Below are 10,852 nucleotides of genomic sequence, written 5' to 3'. Positions count from 1 at the left end.
TTCTGCCCAAGAGAAATTTATTCACTGTCACATTTCTTCATCTGCTTTATAGCATCAGTCACCTTCAACAATTCTGTAACTTAAGCCTACGTATATTTGACAAGGTTCTTTCACTGAGAGCATCAGAGTTATTTTGACATTCATGCTACTGAAAAATAACATTGGAAGATCACACATTCAATTATTTTGAGAAACAATTTTTATTTTAAGGAGGTATTTTTTTACATTTTAATGTACATCAATTGTTCTTAAACAACACTCAATGCAATCAGTTACAAATAAGATTGATAAAATCCTTGCCAATATACATGTGCCATCCACTGGAGTTGATGGAAAGCTAATGTTCATTTCTTCATATGCCTGCAACAAGAAAACTTGATTACAGTATATTCACCAAGGTTGATTGTTTCACGTGAAATTAGAGACAAGAATAAAATAAGAATGACAATATTTACAAACACTACATATTAGGATGTTTATAATTTAATCCTTTCACATACATAACAATTTCTGTAAAATAATTCTTTAAAATTTATTTACGACAAAAAATATACGACATTCATTTTGTGGTGAATATGGTTCTCACACTAACAACTGAAAACCTATTTAATCTTGTAAGCAGTAACAACATTATTCCAGCATTAACACTTTTCAGCAATTAACTTCAGCCAATTTCAGGTGTGATACAAGCAACATTGTATCCTGCGCAAAGCACGAACTTCAGGCATTGTGTTTATCAAACATTGCAAGTAGGTATGAAATAGGCAGTTTTATCTACATTTTTTTATATGTATTTCTACCTATGTACCTATATGATACTGTCTATAAGTCATGTATATATTGTATATGTTTTAAGTGTTATTTACTTATTGTAATGTATATCAAACTGACAAGCCCTATATTCTGTGAACATACTGTTCAAAAATTGAATCTATTGGGTGCAAATAAATAAATAAATAAATAATACGTTGTTGTATAAGTACAATGCTAATAATGATCTGTTCGGGGACTTAACACAGGTCCACTCACCTGAATAATTCTGATATCTGTGCCGAAACTTACTTTAAATTTTAATCTCTTAAAAAATAAACTAGAAATATTTTTTTTTAAATTTGTAATTGCCGCAAAAAAATTAATTAAATTAATGCGGGAACTATAAACAGCACAAACTTGACCAGAAATACCATATTTCCTTACCTGGAAGTTGCTTCAAGTAATAATAACTAAATCTTCCCACAATTTATGAATATTCTACAACAATGGATAGAATACAAATCTTTTGCTTACCCAACTGTTGTCTGTTTATTTATTATCTATACGTGATGAACTTCAATAAAAAAAAAAACCGAAGATGCACGACTCCACCCGAACAGAATGTCGTCCCATGTCTGTGAATCTTAGGTTACCCACCGGCCACATCGGCGGAATCACTCCGCCGGGTGTGGCAATGTGCTACCGCCGGACTATAGCATTCAAGGGCACATGTTTTTTTTCTCCCACAGACATAAACTAAGTAATATATAATTCTTCAAACGTTTTTACTTATTAATGTAATTGTTCAACGTGCGACTATGTCCTAAACTTGGCCGCGTCTGTTCCCCGCACGCTGCGCTTTTGACACGCAATTAGCAGGCCCGCTGTAGCGCCGCGCTACACCGAGTCAGCAGTATCCATCGGGAGCTCAGAGACTGGTCGTCTACGCGCAACGTTGAGAGGTCAACTTCGCGCCAATTCCGCAGCCTCATCTAGAGCGTGAGTTATGACCCCCACCGGCCGTGCGTCACCGCGCAGGTCTTAAAAGCTGTCGCGCGCCTAGCGCCATCACAGCAGCAACGTCTGCCACATACTGTTCTCCATCAAACTCCCCCTCACGCCATTATAAGCGGGGTCATCACTGAACAGCCGTGCACGCGTAGAGCTCACCAACCTCGAACACCTGCGGCCAGGGGATGGATAGCGCCATGTAAAGGTTGATATGTAATAAAAAAACACACTTCACATAGCGGAGTGTATCATTTGTAGTGTAAGGCATCGCGGGTGGCCTGAACAGCCCAAGGATCGCCTCTACGGACACGCCCCTGCCTCCCGCCACTTGGCCGAGCCCAAACCCCGAGACCCATTTCGCAAAAACTTGATAGCTTTGACGGAGAGGCAGCTGTACCGGTGTCAGTACTGTATTAAATTAATTTTTTTTTACGCTGCTGAATTTTAGCAGATAAGTAACTGTGCGTTGTTTTATGCTCATTTGTGAGATTACCATTCTAACTAATAGTACAGATCTTTCAGACATTATAAAATAAATTTTAAACTAAGCACCGTAAAAAATTCACTTGTGTGATGTGCGAAAAACAGTAATTGTAGTAATATATTTTGTCTTTTTTTGCGAAATTTAATTCAGTACGTAGTGATAAAGAGACAAAAAGATTTTTGTATAGCTTGAGCACTGGTTGAGGATTGTTGGTTAGGTGTAGTTGTGAATTTTTCCTGCATTTGTACATTTCTTGATTATTTTATCATTTAAAATGTGTGTAGTAATTTAATGAAGCTAGGTACCTGTAATTTTTTTTCCAGATGATGTAGATTCGGCATATGTTCCCAGAGCACAGCTTACAAAATCGCTATACAAAATTTTCTTTAGTGCTGTGGTAGCAGTTATCTGCATTGAAGTTAAAATTCGGAGATACTAGAACTGAGTTAATCAGGTAACTGAACTGTAAAGTGCTAGTTACATTTAGATTGTTAGCAACATAGCTTTTAAAACTAACATTTCTGGTAGAAACCACTCATAACTAAATACGTCTACCAACATCATTTGTTTTTAATAAATACAAATGTGCAGGTGGGCGGTTGTGCCCACTCTGGGAAGTCGGATGGAGCAGATTTTATATTTTAAACTATGAAAAAAAGTAGTCACATTAAATAAACTTACCTTTCGTGAATAATAAAAGGTAATTCTGCAAACTGTGGCTTTTCCACATAAACGAAAATTCAAAAATTGATAATTTTGAGCTACTGTTCCTTGATTATCCTGCAAAATGGGTTCGGTGTTTTAAATGTCACTAACATGGCCCAATTATTTTTTCTTTATATTTTGCAGTATTTTTTAATATTTTAAACCAATTTTTTATGTGAATTTATTTTATTTCACATATAACATAACTAACCTAACCAACTGTTGGACACAGTAAAAGTATAAAACAATATTTTATTAATTTATGTAACAAACTGTCATTTTATCTGTCAAAACCATTAAATTATATGACCTGATGATCTAACCTCAACTATTTGTTCTTATTTTGACAAAATGAAACATTTACTATCTGATCCATGCAATGTGTAATTTTTTTTTGTTGGGAATATTTCAGCCTTTTATTACTAAAGAAATATGGGTAATTTTTTACATGTTTTGGATTCAGTGACCAAATATTTAAAAGTGGTTTACTTTTGATTATTTTATATGGATGATGTACTCATGTGGTATTTAAACACATAGCATCAGGTGTTATTGCTTCTAGCACATTATGAGCAGTTTCTTAGCCTTGGAAATAAAGAAAGATGAGGACCACAACAATCTGGCCCTTGCGTGAGAGTAGTTATTTTCTCGTAATTGTTAATGGGAGAATCCTGCATGTAGTCGCGTGACTGCACAGCTAAGAAATTGTGTCAAGTCACGTGTTCACAGCGTACTATTCTGAACAGCAGAGGACGAACTATGCCCTGGTGTGATGTGTTGCTCCAGAAACTCATGGGACAATAATTATATTTGTCAAGGTGGCCTTGAAGCTCAAAGGCCTGGTATATTTCCTTTCTAATGTTTGTTGTGATTTGTCGGTTGACCCATGGGACTGCCTCGCTCTGTTGTACTTTGGAAAAGGAAGGTAGCTGCGCTGTCCAACTAGCGTATCACTAGATGCTTTCCTGACCAGTTGTTTCTCGCGGCAACTTGTCAAAAGCAATGTACAGTAAGTCCTCGGTTTACGTCGGAGTGACGTTCCTGAAAACCGCGACGTAAATAGAAACAACGCAAAATGAGCCATGTTTCATGCCACCGGCCGGCCACGGCCCAAGGTCGGCCGGAAGGGGTACGAGAAAATGCTGTGTCGTTGCAGGAAGTAGATAACACTTCTACGTGCGAGATACGTGGGTGGCCGAGCGGGCGGGCTGGTAGTATTGCATCACCGCGCTGAGAGCAGCGGAGAGCAGGAAGCGTCCCTCATGATGTATGATAAGATAAGGCGGTGAACGTGTAGCTTACGCTACATAGCATAAATTAACTACCGAAGGAAACAAAGAATTATAAACGAATTATATACGGTGTTTTGGTTAAAATAAAGATTTACGGTCATTGTAAACGACGTTATTGTGAATCGGCGACAACTTAAATTGAAACATGAGTACTCAAACATTAGCGACGTTAATCCGAAACGACGTAAATAGAGGACTTACTGTAGTTTCGAGACAACTTAATACTTGCTGGCCCAGGTCGGCCGCAAATCATGCTATGTTATTTAAATATTTTTCAACCTCGAGCGTCTACATTTGACCCTCGATGACCACAAATTTTTGTGCAACAATCACCCCACATGGCCTCTTTCCCTGGTTTTTACCTGCAACAATTAAGTTGGGGAATTGAAGGGACATTCAATTTTACTCATCTTTAGAAAATTGATCAGAACAGCAAATTGTTATAAAAAGAACTGAGTGCTGCAATTGTTTAGGACTATACAAGGGAATGTATGTTTTTAAGTGTTGGTAACAAGAATGAATTAAAAGGACAATGCAACCATTGATATTGGCGGGGTCGCAAAAGTGTTAAGGTGGGTATGAGACAACGTAAATCCACCAGACCAACGTGGAATGTACTTTTTATTTTTATTCCTTTCCTGCCCAAACAAAAATTGAAAATCTCAAGTTCTTTCTAAAGGAGAGATATAAAGGTAAATGTCTAGAGTAGCTTCCTTCCATCGTCCAGACGGCACCCTTAAAATGCAGTCCCCTAACAATTAGTACTACAATGAACAAACAAAAATATAAATTTATTGAGCAGTACAGTACATTGCAACAAATCAGACAATTTTTGACTACAATTATCACAATCTTACTTATCAATAACTGCTAACAATTAAACGTATACATGTCCTACAATTTACACATCAGATCAAGTAGTTTTGTGTTTTAACTTTTTCCCTGAGAGAATAAAACTTTGCTAATTATCAAAAGTTTTCAGATTATCTGGAATCCACCTAAATACAAAATGCTGGATTTTTCTCATAAAAAAAAAACAATTTAAGTATCAATTAAAAAAAATTCACATAACTTACCAGTTGATCAACATTGTTTTGAATCAAAATACTAACTTTGGACCTTGGGAACATTGCATATTTGTCTTCTTCTCTATAGTGAAAGGTTCCCCGAAATAATAGCAGGTCCCAGGTTCCCATAGCTATATTGAAAAAAAAAAAATATTTTGTTTGGAATTTCTTCATCTGAAATATATAAACAGTACAAAAACATATTTGTGTATACCCATAAGATATTCTTACAATTAGTAACAGGGAACCAAAACAAAGCACTTAATCTTTAAGGCTCCTGGCTAGTGTATACCTGCTCATTTGCTGTAAATGCAAGGTAATTTAATGAAGGGCAAAAGAAAGACAACAAACAATGTGGTCTTTAACAACACTATTTTTCTATTTACAGCCACAGAACAAGAAATTATAAACATTATTAGTAATCTAAAAAATTTACAGACCACAGATGTTTATGTTTTATCAAACAAAATAATAAAAATGTCCAAACACCTAATTGCGAAACCAATTACAGCTATCTTTAATGAAGCATTGTTAGAAGGAGTGGTACCTGATTCTTTAAAATTAGCTAGGGTCCTGCCTCTGTATAAAAAAGGTAACACAACAAATCCAGAACACTATAGGCTTAATAGGATCCTACCTACAATGGCAAAAATATTTGAACGGGTTGTATATAAAAGACTTATTTCATTTTTTACCCATAAAAACATATTAAGTTAAGTGGAAGTCAATATGGTTTCCAAAAAAATAAAACATCATCAGCAGCCATTGATGAATTCATAAATAAAGTCTTAAATGCACTGGATAATAATACCTTATCATTAGGAATTTTTTTGTGATTTATCCAAAGCTTTCGACTTAGTCAATCATGCAATTCTCCTAGATAAACTATATCACTATGGCATAAGGGACACAGCACACAAATTAATGGAATCATATCTGAAGGAAAGGAAACAGAGGGTAGAAATTAAAAATGTAATTGGTAAGAAATATTCAAATTGGTCAATTGTCAGAAATGGGGTGCCACAGGGCAGCAATTTAGGACCATTACTATTTTTAATATATTTAAATGACCTCTACAAATAGACCAAGGTCAGCTTATCCTTTTTGCAGACGATACATCAGTTATAATCACTGGGGAAACATCAAAATCAGTACAGGAGAAAACCAAAATAATAATTGAACGGATGAAAAATTGGTTCTCATACAACAAACTTATACTGAATGTCTCTAAAACTAATTATATTAAATTCAGAAATAGGACCAAAGTAAATGAAAACAAGTTTAACATAAAATTCAATGGAAAAAATATCTTACAGATTAACTCAGTAAAATTCTTAGGGGTAAATATATTGATGAGCAATTAAAATTTACGGAACACATAAATAATATTGCGAAAAAATTAAATTCAGCCTGCTATGTCTTGAAGTATTTTGTAGAATTAGTTGATTTAAAAACAATTAAAACTGTGTATCATGCATATTTCCATACAATCATGTCATACAATATTGAAATCTGGGGAAATGCCAAACTAAACGGAAATATACAAAAACTGAAAAAAAAAAAAAAAAAAAAAAAGCCATTCACATAATAACTAAAGATAAAAAAGTATCTAGTTGCAGAAAAAAATTTAAGAAATTAGGAATACTAACATTTACAAATGAATTCATACACAGAACATTAATTTTCTGCTATAGACACCAAACCAAATTTAAAAGAAACAAAGATGTCCATCATCATAATACTCGAGGCTGCAATAAATTGAGACCCATACAACACACCACTACTCAATTTGAGATAAGAATAGAGCAAATTGGCAGAATACTATTTAATATCTTACCTTACAAAATAATGGAAATCAGCAACATAGACAAATACAAAGCTTCCATAAAAAATACAATTGTATGCAATCCATTTTACAATTTAAAAGAATTTATGGAGTATACTGCTGAAAGATGGGAAGCATTCTGGAACAGCCAGACTTCCTTGTATAGCTACAACGACTAACAACAATATCCTAATACCCTAAATCCTGCTTATTTTTGACGTGACAACGTCTAATAAATTGATGAACGTTGGCTGCACGCCCGGAATTGTCCCACTACGCATGTTATGCATGCGTGGCATCTCTCTGGTATGTTGCGGACGGTACAGAGAACTCGGCTGGCACGTGGCGGCGTACTGGTTCGAGGTTATTGTTGTGCACCGCGCCACGGGAGTATATTCGCAAGGAAATGGCGTTCTTACGTATTATTTTAATTACTAGTGTAAATCAGTTTATTTAAACAGTGTTGTATGAGTATTGTTTTAGCTGTGTAACTAAATATTTATTGCTGGTATGATACTTTTCACGCTTTAGTTTGAAATTGGTAATTATTTGTCATGAGTTATTATTTGATCAACTAAATCACACACCGTATTATAGTTATGAGCCCACGAGCGTGTAAATAATTTGAGTCCAACAGAGAATATGCTAGTTAAAAGAAATTCAAACAAATATTGTGCGTGGAATATTATTAATTTAGACTATCTGAAACGATAATTTTCAAAATGGACTCGTGGTCGTGTGGTTAGCGTGGATTACTTCCAATCCAAAGGTTATCAGTTCGAATCTTGGCAGCTGCGAACTTTTTTTGTACTTGTAAAATTAAATACGTCGCACGCAACATTTCAAAAGTAATAAATATATTTGAAATAATGAATGCAAATAAAAGTAAATTTATTAATTAAATTGTACATTTCATTTCACTCCTTTGTATCCATACAAAATAGTGATAATTCAATTTTATTCATAAAAGTATGCAGAGGTAGATTTTATCATACAAAAGATAGAAAAATTAAAAAAAAAATTTCCTCAAAGAATATAATATTTTTAATGCCTAAATGGTTTGGTTGCAAAAACCTATTACGGCTCAGTCTCAGGTCGAATATGATATTTCCTTTTCTTCTGGATCAATAATTTCATCAATGTTTTGTTATGACGTTACGTTAAACGATCATCCGTAAACCGACTTTACAGACAACCATTTTTTTTTTTTTACTTAATAAATATAAGAAAAAATATAGGAATTGCTTGACATGTCATGTCTATGGGTATGTATAAAAGAAATAATGTTATATTTGTAATTCAGATTATCTGAAAAATTTTATTACTATTTGTTTTACTTCAAAGTTATGTGTATGTGTATGCAAAACTGTGTACATGTAAAACTGTATGTATATGTAAACTGTAAATATGTAAATGACATGTTCCATAGCCTTATGGTTTCTACCAAAAGAAGGCTCAATGGAATACAAATAAAATAAAAAAATAAAAACACACACTTCGGACCATGGTGGTTTAGTGGTTAGATCACTGGCCTGCTTCCAAGGTGTTCCGGTTTTTATTCCCGGAAAGGTATAACCCTGCTTTTTAGGAAGTGGGATATGAGACTTTTTGCAGTGCTCTGTGGGGGTACTTGGGGTACTCTGTTCACCACATTTCTTTATTATGTTTATGCTCCATTAGCAACTCATTGCCTTTCACCATAAGTAATTGCCTTAATGTTGATGAATCATTAAGCTCAGGAGAGATACATTTCAATTCAGCAAAATCTGGGAGGCAATCAGGTATGGCCTGCAGTAAGCTGCCATCACAGCACTTGCCTGGAATGATGTCTGACATGCATGTCAAATGATAAAACAGTTAAAGGGCCATGATCGAACCCAGGTCATACTGAAGGCAAGTTATTTTATATTATACGCCACCTTGTCTTGAAAAATCGTTATTTAAATCAGTACATTTTGTTTTGAAACATATTTGTATCATAGTTTTATATACTAATAATAATAATAAATAATAATTACACCTGCAATTGGGCATCCGCCCAGTGGCAAGGAGTTCCCACCACCCAACTACCCTCACTCCTCCCCCCTCTGGAGCCTCCTTCATAAGTCCTTCCCCCCTCGCACATCCAGTGTCCTCCCCTCAAGCTCGTTCCACTCTCGCCCCGTCCTCACAAGGAATACCTGCCTTCCTCTCTCTGTCCGTCTCCATTCCCTCTGAATCTTCCACTCATGATCCCTCCTTCCTCGATACAGCCCTCTGTTCAATTTAGCTCCCAGCTTTCCCCAGCCCCCCTTCCCCCGAATTACTTCATGCATTCTCACTAGCCTTTCTACTTTCCTCCTTTTTTTGCAGTGTGTCCCACCCCAGCTCCTTCATCATCACCGATGGTCTGTGTGTTTCCCCCATCCTGCCTTCGCCTTCCCTTCTCCTCCACATATTTGTCACCCATCTCGCTGCCTTGCGCTGCACCCTCTCCAACTCCTCAATTTCCTTCTCCACATAGGGGTCCCACACCGTCGCGGCATATTCCAACACTGGCCTTACCAATGCCGCGTACGCCTTTTCCTTTACATTCCTACCTGTCCCTTTCAGTGTCCTGCTAAGCAGCCCCAACCCCCTCCTGCCCTTCTTCACCACCTTCTTGACCTGCTTTCCCCACCCCAAGTCACTCTGCAGGATCACTCCCAGGTACTTATAATCCTCTGCTTCCTGGATCACCTGTCCCTTCCAGTAGTACACTTTTCCCTCCACCCTTCTCTTCCTCGTGAACCTCACCACCTTTGTTTTCCCTACGTTTATTCCCATTTCATTTTCTCTCGACCAGCACTCCAGTTTCTCCAAGTCCTCTGCCAGGTGCACCCCTTCCCCCAGTTTCATTGAGCACACAATCGTCCGCAAACAACCGCAGCCTACTTTTCAAACCCTCCCCTACATCATTCATCATGATCAGGAAGAGTAGGGGTCCCATGATACTTCCTTGTGGTACCCCTGACGTCACATTTCCCTCTTCTGACAATTCCTTACCCACTCTCACTCGCTGGATCCTGTCCCTCAAGTGCCCTGTGCAATTTACCACCCTCCTGTCCTCTATCAACCCTTCCACTTTTTCCATCACCCTCCTGTGCGGCACCCTGTCAAACGCCTTCTCAAAATCTATAAAAATAGCGTCTACCTGCTTTCCCTCATCCACTGCCTCCACCAAGTCCTCTGTATAAATACAAATATTAACATCAAAGTGGGCAAAAAATTTTGTAGGTACTATCACATTAATTTAAGCTTCACAAATTTTTAGTGTTAAAATTACATTATATACGTAAATGAACTTACCTGCCGTGTCATGAACTCTACTTTCACGAACTGAAAACAATATCCTAAAATTTTCAGACCTAAAGAAAAATTGTCATATGTTACATGACCGTCCAAATAACCCGAAATTGTTTTCTCTGTTTCATTAAAAGAGAAACTCCGTAAATTTTCTTTTGCAAATTCCAACAGTCGACATTTCGCTAGCAATAAAAACAAACCTTTACCGCTTTACCGCGTTTTTTCATTTAAAAAAAAATCATTCTACCGAAGTTGCACGAGCGAGCACGATCTGATAATATCCGAAGTTCGTGCTCGCTCGTGCAGCTTCGGTTATCATCGGATATCCTCGGCAGGGTACTCAAACAGGTGTAGGGTTTCCCACATTGGCGGCAATGGGAAACAATGGACT

The 10,852-nt window shown here is 36.6% G+C and overlaps 1 long non-coding RNA gene across 1 annotated transcript; it reads right to left on the bottom strand.

Annotated features, from left to right (window-relative positions):
- Positions 1-10,677, bottom strand: LOC134529865 (uncharacterized). The gene is made up of 2 exons (XR_010074722.1): positions 10,465-10,677; positions 1-5,486 (listed from the first exon to the last, which is right to left on the bottom strand). It is a non-coding gene; the product is annotated as an uncharacterized LOC134529865 (long non-coding RNA).
- Positions 10,678-10,852: the final 175 nt, after the last annotated feature.

Source organism: Bacillus rossius, chromosome 2 (assembly GCF_032445375.1).
Source record: "Bacillus rossius redtenbacheri isolate Brsri chromosome 2, Brsri_v3, whole genome shotgun sequence".
In the NCBI taxonomy this organism is placed as follows: Eukaryota; Metazoa; Arthropoda; class Insecta; order Phasmatodea; family Bacillidae; genus Bacillus; species Bacillus rossius.
The sequence above is the reverse complement of the archived record's forward strand: the minus strand, read 5'-3'. Positions and strand labels throughout refer to the sequence as shown.